The sequence below is a fragment of the Trachinotus anak genome, unplaced genomic scaffold (genome assembly GCF_046630095.1).
Source record: "Trachinotus anak isolate AG129_WGS33_773 ecotype Australia unplaced genomic scaffold, CSIRO_AGI_Tana_v1 ptg000008l, whole genome shotgun sequence".
In the NCBI taxonomy this organism is placed as follows: domain Eukaryota; kingdom Metazoa; phylum Chordata; class Actinopteri; order Carangiformes; family Carangidae; genus Trachinotus; species Trachinotus anak.
The window spans coordinates 477,049-493,131 of NW_027273859.1; positions in this window are offsets into that span (position 1 = coordinate 477,049).

The window sequence follows — 16,083 nt, forward strand, 5'->3', positions numbered from 1 at the left end:
CCTGCAAACTGAAGCAACACCAGACAACTAAACATCCTGAGACAGTGGGTAAGCCCAAAGAGTTTTTCATCAGAAAAAGAGAGCTTGTTGTCACTAGCAGGCCACCAAAGTTTACAATGGTAAAAATATGGGTCCCTAAAGAAAAAGGTTGGGAACCACTGCTCTAAGGGCACTGCCATTTCTGGTAATCACAGATCTGCACTTCTTGATCACTCTAAACCATCCACAGTGAAGGAGATGTTGTCATTTATTGGTTTGGCAGGATATAGCAGACATTTTGTTCCAGCATTTTGTGAAGTCACAGCTCCTCTTCACCGCCTAGTTAATGAACAAGGTATGTGAAACCTCACTGCACGTCTAAATTGGACGGTTGCAGCGGAACAAGCATTCATCAGCCTCAAACAAGACATGTCTCAAGCTGCTGTTCTCGCTGTTCCCGATTACACAGACCCATTCTATATATCCCATCATAATATACATTATCTCAAGGCACTTTACAGGGTAAGGTCAAGACCTTACTTTGTTACAGAGAAAAACCCAACAGTTCCCACAACGAGCAAGCGCTTGGCGACAGGGGGGAGGAAAAACTCCCTTTTAACAGGAAGAAACCTCCAACAGAACCGGGCTCAGGGTGGGCGGCCGTCTGCCTCGACCGGGCTTAGGAGGAGAGAAAAAAGGTGGGGTGGGGGAGGAGAGAGGAGAAAAGAGAGAGAGAGAGACCAGGAACAGCTGTGTAGGTAATGGTGTTATCAATAATAATGACAGATAACAGTGGTTAATAGTAATGATGAGTAGTGGTGGATCTGGATCCTGCTGCTCCCGAGGCAGAGAGACCTGCAGAATGAGGACAGAGAGAGGGAGAGAGAGGAGAAGCACAAACTACGGGAGAGAAAAAAATACAAAGTTAATGGCATGAAGTCATCGAGAGAGAGAGAGAGAGAGGGAGAGAGACAGAAATAGAGAGAGAGCGCCCAGTGAATCATGGGAATCCCCCAGCAGTCTAGCTCTATAGCAGCATAACTAAGGGATGGGTCAGGACATACCCGAGCCAGCCCTAACTATAAGCTTTACTAAACAGGACAGTTTTAAGCCTGATCTTAAAGGTAGAGACGGGGTCTGCCTCCCGAACCCACACAGGGAGCTGGTTCCACAGGAGAGGAGCCTGATAGCTGAAGGCTCTGCCCCCCATTCTACTCTTACAAACTCTGGGAACCACAAGTTGACCTGCATTTAGAGAGCGAAGTGTCCTATTGGGAAAATAGGGAACTATAAGCTCTCCAAGGTACGATGGTGCCTGACCATGAATGGCTTTGTAGGTGAGGAGGATTTTAAATTCTATCCTGGATTTTACAGGGAGCCAATGCAGAGAAGCTAACACAGGAGAGATGTGATCTTGTTTCCTAGTTCCTGTCAGTACTCGTTCTGCCGCATTTTGGATCAATTGGAGGCTTTTTACTGCATTTTTGGGACATCCTGACAATAAAGAGTTACAGTAGTCCAGTCTTGAGGTAACAAACGCATGAACTAGTTTTTCAGCATCCTTTAGACATAGAATGGGTCTGATTTTAGCAATATTGCGCAGGTGGAAGAATGCTGTCCTAGAGACTTGCTTTATATGTGAAGTAAAGGACAAGTCCTGGTCAAAAATGACACCAAGGTTTCTGACTGTAGCACTGGAGGCCAAGGTAATGTTATCCAGAGTCAGTATATTATCACATAGTGTATCTCTGAGGTGTTTTGGGCCAATTACAATAACTTTTGTCTGAATTTAAGAGTAAGAAATTACTGGTCATCCAGGTTTTTATGTCCTCAAGACAGACCTGAAGCTTGGCTACCTGGTTAGTCTCACCTGGCTTCATGGATAAGTACAGCTGGGTGTCATCTGCGTAACAATGGAAATTTATCTGGTGCCTCCTAATAATGTTTCCTAGAGGAAGCATATATAGACTGAAGAGTATTGGTCCTAGCACCGAACCTTGTGGAACTCCATGACTGACTGTAGTGATGATAGAAGAGTCATTATTAACATGAACAAATTGGAGTCTATCTGACAAATATGACTTAAACCAGCTTATGCGGTTCCTTTAATGCCGACCATATGTTCTAGTCTCTGTAATAAAATCTTATGATCGATGGTGTCAAATGCGGCACTAAGATCTAGTAGGACAAGTATAGAGACAAGTCCATTGTCTGAGGCTATGAGGAGATCATTGGTAACCTTAACCAGAGCTGTTTCTGTGCTATGATGGACTCTAAAACCTGACTGAAAATCTTCAAACAAACCATTTCTGTGCAAATAATCACATAATTGGTTTGCAACAACCTTCTCAAGGATTTTGGAAATAAAGGGGAGGTTGGATATAGGTCTATAATTGGCTAAAACATCAGGATCAAGAGTAGGCTTTTTAAGTAGAGGTTTAATTACTGCAACTTTAAAAGCCTGCGGTACATAACCAGTTGATAAAGATAAGTTAATCAGACTTAATATAGAGTTGTCGATTAAAGGAAAAACTTTTTTGAGCAGCCTTGTTGGAACGGGGTCTAGAAGACAAGTCGATGGTTTAGATGACGAAACTGTTGAAGCGAGCTCAGAGAGATGTACAGGAGTAAAACGGTCAAAATATAAGCCAGTTACAATGGACTCTGAGGCTGCTGAACTGGACAGTACATCTGAGCAGGCTGTGGGGAGCAGATGGTGATTTTTTTCTCTAACAGAGACAATTTTATTTGTAAAGAAGCTCATAAAGTCATTACAACTGAGGGCTAAAGGAATAGATGGATCAACAGAGCTGTGGCTGTCTGTCAGCCTGGCTACAGTGCTGAACAGAAACCTGGGATTGTTCTTGTTTTCTTCTATCAATGATGAATAATAGGATGTTCTGGCTTTACGGAGGCTTATTTTTATACGCCAATAGGCTGTCTTTCCAAGCCTTTAGAGATTCTTCCAGGTTTGTAGAACGCCACCTTCTTTCTAGTTTCCTTGAATTTTGCTTTAAAGCTCGTGTTTCTGAGTTGTACCATGGAGCTAGCCTTCTCTGACTCACTACCTTCTTCCTCAGAGGGGCTACAGTATCTAGAGTTGCACGCAGTGAGGCTACAGTACTTTCAACAAGATCATCAACCTGTGTGGATATGAAGTTAAGAGAGCTGTTCCCTACTGCATTGATACATGGCAGTGGGCTAAGTACTGATGGGATCCTTTCTTTAAATTTGCTAACGGTATTGTCAGACAGACACCTGCTGTAATAGATTTTTTCCCCAGATGCTGTGTAGTCCATGACTGAAAACTAAAATGTTAACAGAAAATGGTCAGATAAAAGAGGGTTTCTGTGAGAAACTGTTAGATATTCAATGTCAGTCCCATAAGTCAGAACCAGATCGAGGGTCTGGTTAAAAGAGTGAGTGGGTTCATTAACATGCTGAGAGAAGCCAATTGAGTCTAATAATGAATTAAATGCAATACTCAGGCTGTCACTTTCAACATCTACATGAATGTTAAAATCACCCACCATGATAACTTTATCTGTGCTGAGAACTAACTCAGATAAAAAGTCTGAGAACTCAGATAAGAACTCAAAGTAAGCGGCAAGTGGACGATATACAGTAACTAGTAGGACTGGTTTTTGTGTCTTCCAGTTTGGGTGAGACAGACTAAGAATAAGGCTTTCAAATGAATTATGATTAACCTTAGGCTTAGGATTTATTAATAAATTGGAGTGATAGATGGCTGCCCCCCCTCCTTCTCGGCCTGTGCTTCGAGGGATATGAACGTTAACATGAGTGGGGGGTGTTGATTCATTTAAACTAACATATTCATCCTGCTGCAGCCAGGTTTCAGTCAGACAGAGCAGATCAATGTGATGATCAGTTATCAGATCGTTGACTAGTAGAGATTTAGATGAGAGTGATCTGATATTCAATAAGCCACATTTAATTTTCCTGTTATTTGGTTCTGGAATAACAGTTGTGTTAATTTTTATTAGGTTTTCATGTCTAACTCCTCCTCTTTTCACTTTTGATTTATTACATTTAAATTTAGGTGGTCGGGGGACAGACACAGTTTTTAGGGGGTGAATGGCAGCGACTGCTCTAAGAGGCGCAGAGAAGAGTGTAAGACTGCGACTCTGCCTCCTGGTCTCAACTGTGGATGGTCATGGCTTTGGCTTACTAATAAACTCAGTTAGGTTTCTAGATAAGAGAGCAGCTCCATCCACCGTGGGATGTATGCTGTCTCGTCTAATCAGACCAGGTCTTCCCCAGAAAGTCTGCCAGTTATCAACAAAGCCCACATCGTTAGCGGAACACCACCTCGATAACCAGCGGTTGAACGATGACAAGCGGCTGTGTACAGCTCATCGCTGGTCAGGTTGGGTAGGGGCCCAGAGAAAACTAACGAGTCCGACATTGTTTTAGCATAAGTACACACCGACTCCACATTAATCTTAGTGATCTCCGATTGTCGTAATCGGGTGTCATTAGTGCCGACGTGCATTACAATCGTACTGTATTTACGTTTATCCTTCTCCAGCAGTTTCAGGTTTGATTCAATGTCGCCCGCTCTGGCCCCAGGAAACATTTGACTATGGCCGCTGGTGTCGCTAACTTCACGTTTCTCAGAATAGAGTCACCAATGACCAGAGTTTGCTTCCCAGCGGGTGTGTCGCTAGTGGGGAGAACCTGTTAGAAACGTGAACAGGTTGGTGGTGAGCCGTGGGCTTTTGTTTAGGACTAAGCCTCTTCTTGTTACGAACAGTCACCCAGCCGCCCTGACCTCCCGGCTGCTCGGGAGCTGCTGGGGGGAGAGAAGGAGCTATAGAAGGAGCCACACTGGGTCGGTCCACTCCAGCTACTGGGGGCTGGCTAACTGGAGAGGCTAAAGATGTGGTTTCCATGGTGCGGAGCTGAGATTCCAAATCATTGAGCCTCGCCTCCATAACTGCGAACAAACTGCATTTGTTACATGTACCATTATCGCTGAAGGAGGCAGAGGAGTAACTAAACATGAAGCAGGCTGAGCAAGAGAGAGCAGGAGAGGGAGAGGGAGAGACAGAAGCCATCGCTAACTGCTAAGCTAAAGTAGCTAACAGAGCTAGCGTGTAAACAGCTGTGTTTTAATGAGAATCTCACGAAGAGGAGAGAGCTAGGAGTGATCGAACAGAAGTTCGACAGTACAACAGGTAATTAGCGGTTGTCTACAAAAATACAACTAGGATCAGCTGAGTTCAGGAAGAGCAGCAACAAACAACAACACCACCAACAACCGGAAGTGACACAATATGCTTACCGCAGCACGTCGCACGCATCCAACACAGGCAAGACATCCACCATGCACAAGACATGCAGCAGGAGTAGCTAAACTACTACAAAAAACAGCACACATAGTAATGGGACATGCATTGACATTTTTAACAACACACAGCATTGTGGCTTATGTCAATTCAGCTACATTCACGATGACATCACTAAGGCAGACCAGGCTAGATAAACTTCTAGGAGCTGCACACATCACCTACACACATGAAGGCATCAACATGGCTGACAACATAGAGGAAGGAACACCACACCAATGTGAGGAAAGAGTGGAGCGAGATGTAAAGGTTAGACCAGACTTACAACACAAACCAATCCCAGATGCAGATGACACACTGTATACTGATGGGTGCTGCTATAAACATACCACAAAAGGGCTGCAAGCTGCATTTGCCATAGTAAAACAAACATCCCTAGGACAGTTTGAGGAAGTCAGAGCAGAAAAAGTGGAAGGGAAAGTGTCAGCTCAACTAGCTGAATTAAGAGCAGTAATAATGGCCCTTGAACTGTCAGAGGGAAGGAAGGTGAACATTTATACAGACTCAGCCTATGTAGTAGGAGCAGTACATGTTGAGCTCAGCCAATGGATCAGAGCAGGGTTTTTGACATCAGCCCAGTCACCTATCAAACATGAGAAAGAAATGAAAGAACTAGCAGAAGCGCTAATGAAACCAACAGCAGTGGCGGTAATGAAATGCAAGGGACATGATAGGTCAAACACGCAGGCAGCCAGAGGAAATGAGGAAGCGGATAAGGCAGCCAAAAGGAAAGCAGGGTATCAGCCTCAATACAGTTACCTGAGTGTAATGTAAATATGTTAATCTCCCAATGATATATCAGTATGGGTTGAAAGAGTAGCGGTGAAACAAGATGAACCGGACGGCCGATGGCCGAGGTTTGATGAAATCAGTACTGACAGAAGCTCATGGGTTAACACACTGTGGTAAGAGACAGATGGAAAGACATCTCTGTCATTGGTGGCATCCATACCTGCCAGCAATGATTGAAACTCATGTGAAAGAATGTTCAATCTGCAATGTATATAATGTAAAAAGTACTGTTAAACCTCACGAAGGAAAATTTCCGTTGCCCAAACTTCCAGGTCAGCAAATAGTGATTGACTATACTGACATGGTAAAAAGAGAAAGAGGTTACAGATATCTTCTGGTGGCGGTGGATGCATACGCCGGCTGGCCAGAAGCGGTACCAACAAAAAATGAAGATGCAAAATCGGTAATCAAATTTTTAATAAATCAATACATTCCATTTCATGGTTTTCCCAGAAGAATCAGATCTGATAATGGCACACATTTCAAAAACAAAGATCTACAAGAAGTAGAAAAGATACTTGGATTGAAACATGCCTTTGGGACAGTGTATCTTCCTCAATCTCAAGGAGAAGTGGAAAGAATGAATAGAAACATGAAAGAAAAGTTGGGAAAAGTGTGTGCTCAAATTAAACTAAATTGGGTAGATGCAATGCCATTGGTATTGATGTGTATCAGGAGCACAGTGAACAGCATGATAGGTTTCACACCTTTTGAACTCTTCACAGGACAACAGTTCCCGAGGCCAGGAGCCAGCTCGGCCAGGATTAGACTCTGTGACCGTTAAAAAAACAAAACAAAAACATTCATATATCCAGCTTATTGCCAGTTGCATATTTTGCTTAAAAGTGTTTTTATATACTCTGAGGTGTTTGTATGAACTCCAGTGAATAGGCTGTGAAGGTTTTATGTGCTCTCTGGAGAAAGGTTTTCTCTCAGATACAGAGGTTAAGATTCAGTCCTAAAATAGAAAGTGGTTTTTCATATTATCTTGTTTATCTTGTTTGTTCTGTGTGATTTCTCTTTTGATTGTTGTACCAGTTTTGATTTGGGAAAAGACTGCTCTAACAGAGGGAGATCACGGACACCAGGCACAGGTAAGCCTAGCATCACAAAAACCCACCAATCGCACAAAGAGATCTCTGGCTAACAAGAATGGTAAGACAACTGATTCGTGTTTGAAGCAATATGGAGGTATGGAGTTGAATTATACCAGAGAGAGTAGCACAGGATGGCAGTTTGATTTGTGCCGTGTTATTGACTGTCAAGGGGTTGATGGGAAATGGAGGGACTACGACCTTTACGTATGTGTACATACTAATCATTACTGATGGTGTCAGACGTGGGATCATGTTGTGGCTTATTCAGGAGTATGGTGGAATCCGAGCCCCTGTTCAACAGGCATGGTGTGCGTCAGGAGCCAGTTAGTGTTGGCCTGGACCACTGGCACTAGTGGGGACGGATTGAATCCCATAATTCTTACTCTCCAAGGCATGATGGAAGACCCAACAAGAAACACACAGATTAAGCATCATTGTCCTGGAGACGCATTATTTCTAGTATTAGGAGTAGAGCAATCTAGCAGAGACGCAATGGGTTTGATTAAAATTAATTTCCTCAAACCTGTGAAAAAAGTGTCTACTATGACCACAACCACTACTCCAGCAAGAACCAAAGTTGATACCCAAGTGCAAAAGGAGGAGCAAAGTGGTGTATTGAAATTGGATCTGGCCAAATTAACAGGCAAAGACATAGTCCAAATTTCAACTGGATATGCTGACAAAAACCTGTGGCTCGATTGGGTAACTGCTAGTGCCACTGAAAAGAGTATGACTGACTGTCTAGCCTGCGCAGCAGCTAGACCCATTCTCTCAATGGTACCTGCGCCTCTGTTCCCAGAAAAAGATCCAACTGGTTTTCACTGTATGCTTGCTCTACATATGGCAGCACACCCAGCTAATTGCTCTGTTCTCAGTGCTATGTTTCCACCTACTGAGAATAACACCATCCCTCCTGTGTTCACTCCAAGACCAGGTAACTACACCTGCTTAGCTAGAACTAGTGTAGTTAATATGGGAGAAGTCCTAGAGGACTGGTGTCAGGACACGGTAAACGTGACCTCGTGGACCAACGCTAGCACTCTGGTGTGGGCTAGAGCTGATTTGTTCTTGTACTGCGGAGGTAACACTCTGTACAACACCTTGCCTAGTCAGTGGTCAGGAGTATGCAGTCTAGTGAGACTAGCAGTTCCATTAGAGGCGGTAGGAATAAAGATTAGCCAAGGCACATTAAGTGGTAGACATAAGAGAGATACTGATGGTACCTTTGATCCAATGAAAGACTTACCAACCTATATTGATTCCATAGGAGTTCCCAGAGGAGTCCCTGACAAACACAAACTGGTGAATCAGGTTGCTGCAGGGTTTGAGTCTACTTTGTGTTGGTGGTGTACAATTAATAAAAATGTTGATCGCATAAATTACATCTATTACAATGTGCAATGGTTGGGTAATCATACTGGGGATGCCATAGTAGGATTGTCTGGGCAAGAGGCTGCAAACTCTCTGATGACAGTCCAAAACCGGATCGCGCTGGACATGTTGTTAGCTGAAAAGGAGGGTGTATGTCACATGTTCGGAGATCAGTGTTGCACAGTTATCCCCAACAACACTGCTCCAGATGGTTCCATCACCAGAGCATTGACTGCTCTGCGTGCCCTCAATGAGGAGATGGCATCTCACACAGGTATTGACAACCCATTCACTGATATGCTTGAATCATGGTTTGGTAAATGGCGCAATCTGGTGGTGTCAGTGATTTCTTCTCTAGTAGCAGTCACGGGAATGCTTATTTTATGTGGATGTTGCTGTATTCCATGTATTCGTTCTCTCTGTGTACGTCTCATCACTACTACCATCGAGGAGAAACAAGCTCCTCCTCCGTACCAGATGCCTCTGCTAGCGGGTGAAGAAGAAGAGGTGGCCTCAGAATATCTGAGGCCAAAAGGGGGAATTGAAGAATATTTTTATATAATAGTATGTGAGTAATGCAAGGTTATGAGAAACATGTTGGGGTAGGATGCTTGCTTTTGATAACTATATGTTGGGGAGTTGCTGAAGTCTCAACAGGGAACAGGGTGTTACAGATAGTGAAGTCAAGGATGTGTGAAGGGGTTGTTCTCCAGATGTGGGGCAGACATGCCACGGATAGACTACATAGGTAAAGACGAGGACAGAAGTGTGCAAGGGCACGGTTAACTGATAGATGTGAGACAACCTTGAGGAGGTGGGAGTGTTGTGTCTGTCTCTGTCTTCTTTTCTCTGTTTCACACAGGAAAAATCAGCTGTTCCCAGGCACAAGTGAAGGAGGTCAAATGGAGTCAAATAACCGCGAAGGAGGCACCTGGGCGAAGGCCGGACAGGCAACAGCCAATGAAGAAGAGTTCAACCTACATTCTTTGCTTCCTTTGTGTAACAGTAATAAAAAGACCAGCTACTGTGTCAAACTTCGTGAACTGGCACAGCTGCATGTTGTTGTCAGGGAAAGATAGTTTGGACCTGGAGCTCTGTAACGATCCTCTTTTAATTTTGTGAAAGCTTGTTCAATAAATTAGTGAAAAGAATTCGCCTCCTGCATTAACTTCATCAAACGAACGCGCAAGTTTACTTGAAATGAGAAAGGACTGTAAACTCAACAGTCTCCACAGCTCTAATAGGTTCTCACAAAGACAGAGGTAGATGGTACACACCTACACAGCCTTTATTAAGTGCAGTTTGGTTCTGACTGGCAGTGGACAGCAGACAGAGGCAAGATCCCAATTATGAGGACTGAAGCAGCAGCTGCTGCGTGGAGGCTTGTTAGGGGTTCAGCTGCTGGAGGAGCTCCTCCTCTGGGAGCTTCCCTCTCACATCTGTCTGGAGCCTTGTTACCCTGTCAGCCTGTGTCCTCCACACAGCCCTTGAAATGAGCAGCTAACCAGTTAGCCAACATTATGTTCATCACTTTAACTGTGTAGGATGGTGCAGTTCTACTTTATGTATATGTTTTTTTAAATTTTACATGTGCTCAGGTGTGTGTGGGCAGGTGTTCTTCACCGTGCTGTAATAGCAACACTTACACAGTTTGTAGTTCTGTCATTACAGGAATCAATGGAGGCTGTGAGAGTCCAACAGAGGAAATCACACCCCGCTGTTTCAGCCTGTGCAGCACATAAATAACCAAGAGAAGTCTTTCACAGAGGAGTTACATGAACCTCATGAAGGAAATGATGAACTTTTCATCAGGTCACTTACACCTGGTCAGGGTCAGAGCAGGAGGTGAATGTGGAATATGTAGAATACTGGAGTCAACACAGTGAGCTCCTGAGATATATTGAGGGAACAGGTGGACAGTTTGTATGGGACTGTAGACCTGAAAAGTGTCAGCAGTGAGGCTGTTTCACTTCTTAAGTCATGTGGACTATTTCTTTCTGCTTCCATTCACTAGCCTCTCGTTTCTCCAGTCAGATCTCATCATGATCTCAACCAGCCAATCACATTGTCCCTGTCAAACTTTAAAATCTGTTCTCCTCTCCTGCCTGTCTCCTCTCTCCTCCTCACCATCCTCAGTGCAGACCAAGCTCATCATCGCTCTTCATCAAGATTTCCAGGAATACCACCAGTGTCTAGGCCTGCGGGTTGTCCTATACTTCACACAGCCTCACCTCCTTTTCACATATCATGACATCACAACGACATCATGATGGGGTCTAATTGCCAAAGATTCACATCTCTCACCTTTTTCTCTCTTGTTTTGTGTGTTGTTTATTAAACAGCAATGATGTGATGATGATGAAGAAAACTCCGCTGACAAAGTCTTGCTTGTATATAAAGAGGTTTATTACAAAGAAGTCCAGTATCAAATCAAGCACCATGGATTGCCTGAGAGAGGAGTCGAAGCCAATATGAATCTCCTCTGAATAACTGCTCTAACTCCCCGTCTATATAGGTTGGTTGTCTTCATGAACCTAAGACAACGTATATGATCCATACCAAAAAAGGCCACATTTTCCTAAACAGAGAAGCACCCATCTCCCAGTACATCCTCTGACCTGGGGCCCCTATCTAAACATACCAAACCCATAAAGTCACATATCCTGTAGAACTTCGATACTACATGCGCATGACAATAGAAGAGCTCTTTTAGCTCTATGTTTGGTCTCCACCAGCTCCTCAGGGAAACATCTGAGCCCGTCTGCACACCTTAACTTTCCTATTTAAGTGTTAACACTTAAGGTTTTATTTCACCTTAGCTGAGGGAGTTAAGAAAGGTTGAGGTATTTGCAGCAGTGAAAGAGATTTTACAGCAGTAACATTCAACTGTTTCCATGGAGATTTGCTGCCATTATCTTGTGATACCTTTTATCACTGTTGTGATGCTTCTCATCCTCCTGTTCTGACAGAAGGTCACAGAGAGTTTAAACTCTGAGTGACACAGCTTATCACTCATCATGTGACCCAGCATACTGCTGATCATGTGACCCGGCACACACTTCTTCCGGCTCTCAACGAAGGCGGATGCATCTTCCCCCTCTCTCCTCTCCCTTTTTTTCCCTGCTTTGCATCTCACGTCTCGTCCTGTCTTGTCTAAACCTTGGAAGCCTCTCTCCGCACTGCTCTCTAAATCTAAAATCATGGAACTGGTCAACTGGTCTCTCAACGCAATTGACAGGATCTTCTCGACGAGAAGCCCGGGTTCGGGGGAACCTGTCTGCCCTGGCGGAATGTACGCCGCTGGTTACATGAGGAACTCCTGGGAGGAGTGGAGGGTCGTGTGCCTGGCGATTCTTTCCGTTGAGGACATCGAAGATCTCTACATATTCGGAACTGTGATATCAGGCTTTCTGCTGATTGGATTAGGCATTGCCCTGGTGTATCGGAAAATTCGGAAGACGGTGACAGCAGTCCAAATCCCCACGCTGCCCGACATAATTGATGGAGTGAGTAAAGCTGTAAGCACTCAGACTGTGATTGTGAACCGCAACTTGGGAACCACCTTGGAAGGAGCTGTCAACACTCTGTCTGTGGTAATAGACAGAGCTGTTAATGCTCAGACTGTGGTCATAAATCGCAACATGGGTCACATCTTGGAGAAGCTTTCAGCTTTGGAAAGGAGAAAGGATGAAGATGACCAGAATGGACAAACAGAGTAAGCCGTGTCTATTGAAATACGACTGCTCACCCTAACCCAAACAATCATAATCTAATCTGCGTTCTGGCCCCCGCAGCACCAGCCTTGGCCAAGGCCGGTGCTGGAACAACTCCCCCACGAGATCTCTGCAGTGAGACGCTTCTACTCCTACCCCCCCCCCTTCCTCCACGGCTACCTGTTGATTGTTGACTCCGTCCGGGACCCGATCAAGGATGTCTCCATGGCAACTTGTTGTGTTATTGCGATGACACCCTGCGAACTGAGGCACTGATTGTGAACTAGACGAAGCGACTCTCCAGGCCTATGCACACACACACATTCACGGACACCTCTTACATGTACATATGCAACTCACCCCATCCCACTACCCCATCCCACGCCTTCGCCGCTTCCTCCCATCCAGTGCGGCGGGCGGGGTCCGATGGCTGCGCCATAATGGCAGCGGCTGCAGCTGGCTGCCTGTCTGCACTGGAATCACCTCCTCCCCCCTTTCCCCCCTCCCCTGGAGCAAATTGTCTTGAGTCACTGTGTTGTAAGATGTGTTTGTTTATATATACTTATGTTGCTGAGGTTTTTTTTTTCCCGAATCCCACACTGTACCACCCCCCCCACCCCCACCCCCCCAGGAGTATAGTTTGGGTTCTGTTATTTTTTTCTCCTCTCCTCTCCACTTGTTCTTCCCCATTCCCCCCCCCTTTTTAATGGTGCCGCAGATGGCTGCCTCGGTGTTTTGGTGCGCTCTGCACCAATCACCAGAAAAAATTCCTTGTACGTGAAAACATACTTGGCAATAAACCTGATTCTGATTCTGATTCTGATTCTGATCTGTTGACATGAAACACCTTCACTACATCTGACTGGACAGATCATGTGACATAAAACCATAGAGCTGTGGAGAGTGATCCAGCTGTAGATGGTCAGACAGATCACAAACTGACCTGAGGTCAGATCTGATGTAGAACCAGGTCCTCATGGTTCAGGTGTCTCCAGGTCTGAAACTCTCTTCTATTCATGTTAACCATTTATCACTATGAATGCATCATGTTGAGTTCAGAGTCAGAGGAACCTTTATTTTTTTTTCTTACTTTGGTCACTAAGGTTAAACTGACCTTAAGTGATTCCTTAAGTGTAAGACTAAGACAAGGAGAAAACCTTAAATACTTCAGTAAACATTTAAAGGAAAACTTAAGGGTATTTTGTACAACTGTTTTTAACTGAAGGAAACCTTAACTCAGACTTAAAGGAAGATCTCAAGGTATTTTGTGCAGCTGGCCCCTGGCTCTTCAGCTGTTAAATGCTCCTCTATGTTCAGCAGCTGCTCTCTGAGTCTGTTACAGATGTTTCTGTGAGAGTTTCTGTGTTATTTTGCTGCTAAAAGAAGAACTTCAGCTGAAGTCTTGTTTTTACTCATCATCTCACTGCAATGATGCAGACGTCAGTACACCTTGACGTCACCTGTGGATGCAGGTACAGCTGCAACAGAGACCACATCTGACCACACATCCACAGCCACGGCTGGTGAAACCTTCAACCAGAAGAGGTCAGTGAATCACTGCTGCTCAGCTTCATCACTAATCACCATGAGCTCACAGTTAATTAACTCACTGTGACATCTTTATTCTGCCCTCTGCTCCCACAAAACAAATGAGTACAGCTGTTAATACCTTTTGTCTACCTTTTGACAGAGTCACAGACAGAGTCACAGACAGAGTTAGAGCCAGAGTCAGAGTCAGAGAGAGAGACAGAGACAGAGACAGGGGGAGAAACAGAGACAGAGTCAGAGGGAGAAACAGAGACAGAGTCAGGGACAGGGACAGAGACTGGAGTAAGAGACAGAGACAGAGTCAGGGACAGGGACAGAGACTGGAGTAAGAGACAGAGACAGAGACAGAGACAATGTCAGACACGGACTGTGTTGAGCAGCAGTAACCATGACCAGGTTGTATTTGTCAGGCAAAGCAGAGCCACAGCTGTGTCTCTGTTTGTGAGGCTGTCAGAGACATTCATCACCACCAGGCTCCAGCTGCCTCTTTGTATGTTTTCTGCATATTTGCATATTAAATGTTCCCTGTCCTCCAATCCAGTGGATACTCTGGCAGGTGCACACAGGTCTGAGAGCTCCTGCTCAAACAGCACCTCTCAGGTGTTCAGGTAAGATTTGTGATGCAAAGTAGGAAATAAAAATGCTAAATACTCTGCTGATATTCATTCTGCTGGTTTTCAGACACAGCCCACTGTTCAGAAAGTCTTCAGACCCCTTCCCTTTCTCACTCTTTGTTATATTATAGTTTTGTGCTAAAATCAAATGTATTAAAAAGTAAAAAATGAAATTGACAGAAGTATTCAGACACTTTACTGGGACTGTAAATTTAGCTCAGGTTCCTCATTTGTCATAGTGTGTGACACAGAGCTCTTCTGATGGTGAAACAGCTCTTTGCATTTATAAACTGTCTCTTATACATCTGTATCTGTATCTGTCCGCTGTCCATCAGCACAGTTAACAAAACTGTGACACCTGAATACACCTGAAATAACAGGCAGACATCTCTGGACTGAAGGACTCCTGAGGTGAGTGGGGTTAAAGTTGATTTGGTGAGAGGGGGGTGACGAATGAGATGATCAGGTTTCCTCTGAAGTGTTTCTGAGCCTGAGATAGACCTGAAACCTGATCTGAGGCTCCTCGATGTGGCTCCTCTGAGTTGTTGCCAAGCAACAGGTCCAGTCAGTGAAGTGTTTCTTTAATGTCTCAATAAACTGCTACTTAACAGACTTTTTAAACTATGTTGATGATGAGGAGGAATGTATTCTTCACCACCTGCTTTCAGCTGCTCACAATGGTTAGTGTGTGATTGGCTGACATGTCCTTCAGTCTGTGGACCGACAGCATTCCTGTACTTTTACACACACACACACACACACACACACACACACACACACACACACGCACACACACTACTGATTACTTGAACTGTTAATCTTGTCATTTAATTCTTTCTGCTTCTGTTATTTTTCTCTGTCTCAGCGTCGTCATCATCACTGCAGATACTTGCCTATACATCTCTGACTTACAGATAAATAACTAGAACTATATATGAGACTATTGCTACTGAAACAAATTGATTAAAATTGTTACTGTGCCGTTTAAATGACCGATTTGATGTAAAACATGGCAGCTACAGTATTGATGGCCAATTGACTTTATTTTCCTAAAACATAAATCCTTCAGGAAACAGATCCAAAGAACCACGTGTAACACCTGGTGGTGTCAGGAAGAAGAGGAGGAAGACACACAGACACAGTCTGTCAGTTATTTTCTGGGCATTTCTCTCTGCAGAAAAGAGTCTGAAACCGGGGACCTGTCTGCTCAGAGCACTTGCACCCACATGGTATGTGCCCTAACACTGTATGGGAGGGGGAGTTAGGATGACACTGAGGGCCTGTGACTGACAGGGGCCCGTAAACTCAAAAACCACGATGCTGATTTTTCTTCTTTTGTTTTTATATCATCCTTGTCCATCCACAGTACTCCCTGTTACTGATGCTCCCAGTGTTCCCAGTAGGAAGTGAATATGAATGTGGTCAGGATCATTTTAATTTGAGCCATAGTAATGAAGGTGTCGGGGCACAGCCTACAGTGCCCGCTGAGATGTCTGGACCCCTCATACAGAATGTAATCAGATTACTGTATGACAGACAGTTTGAGACCCGGACTGAGTGAGTCAGCCCGCACCACCTCCTGCTGCATCAGTCCGTCTGG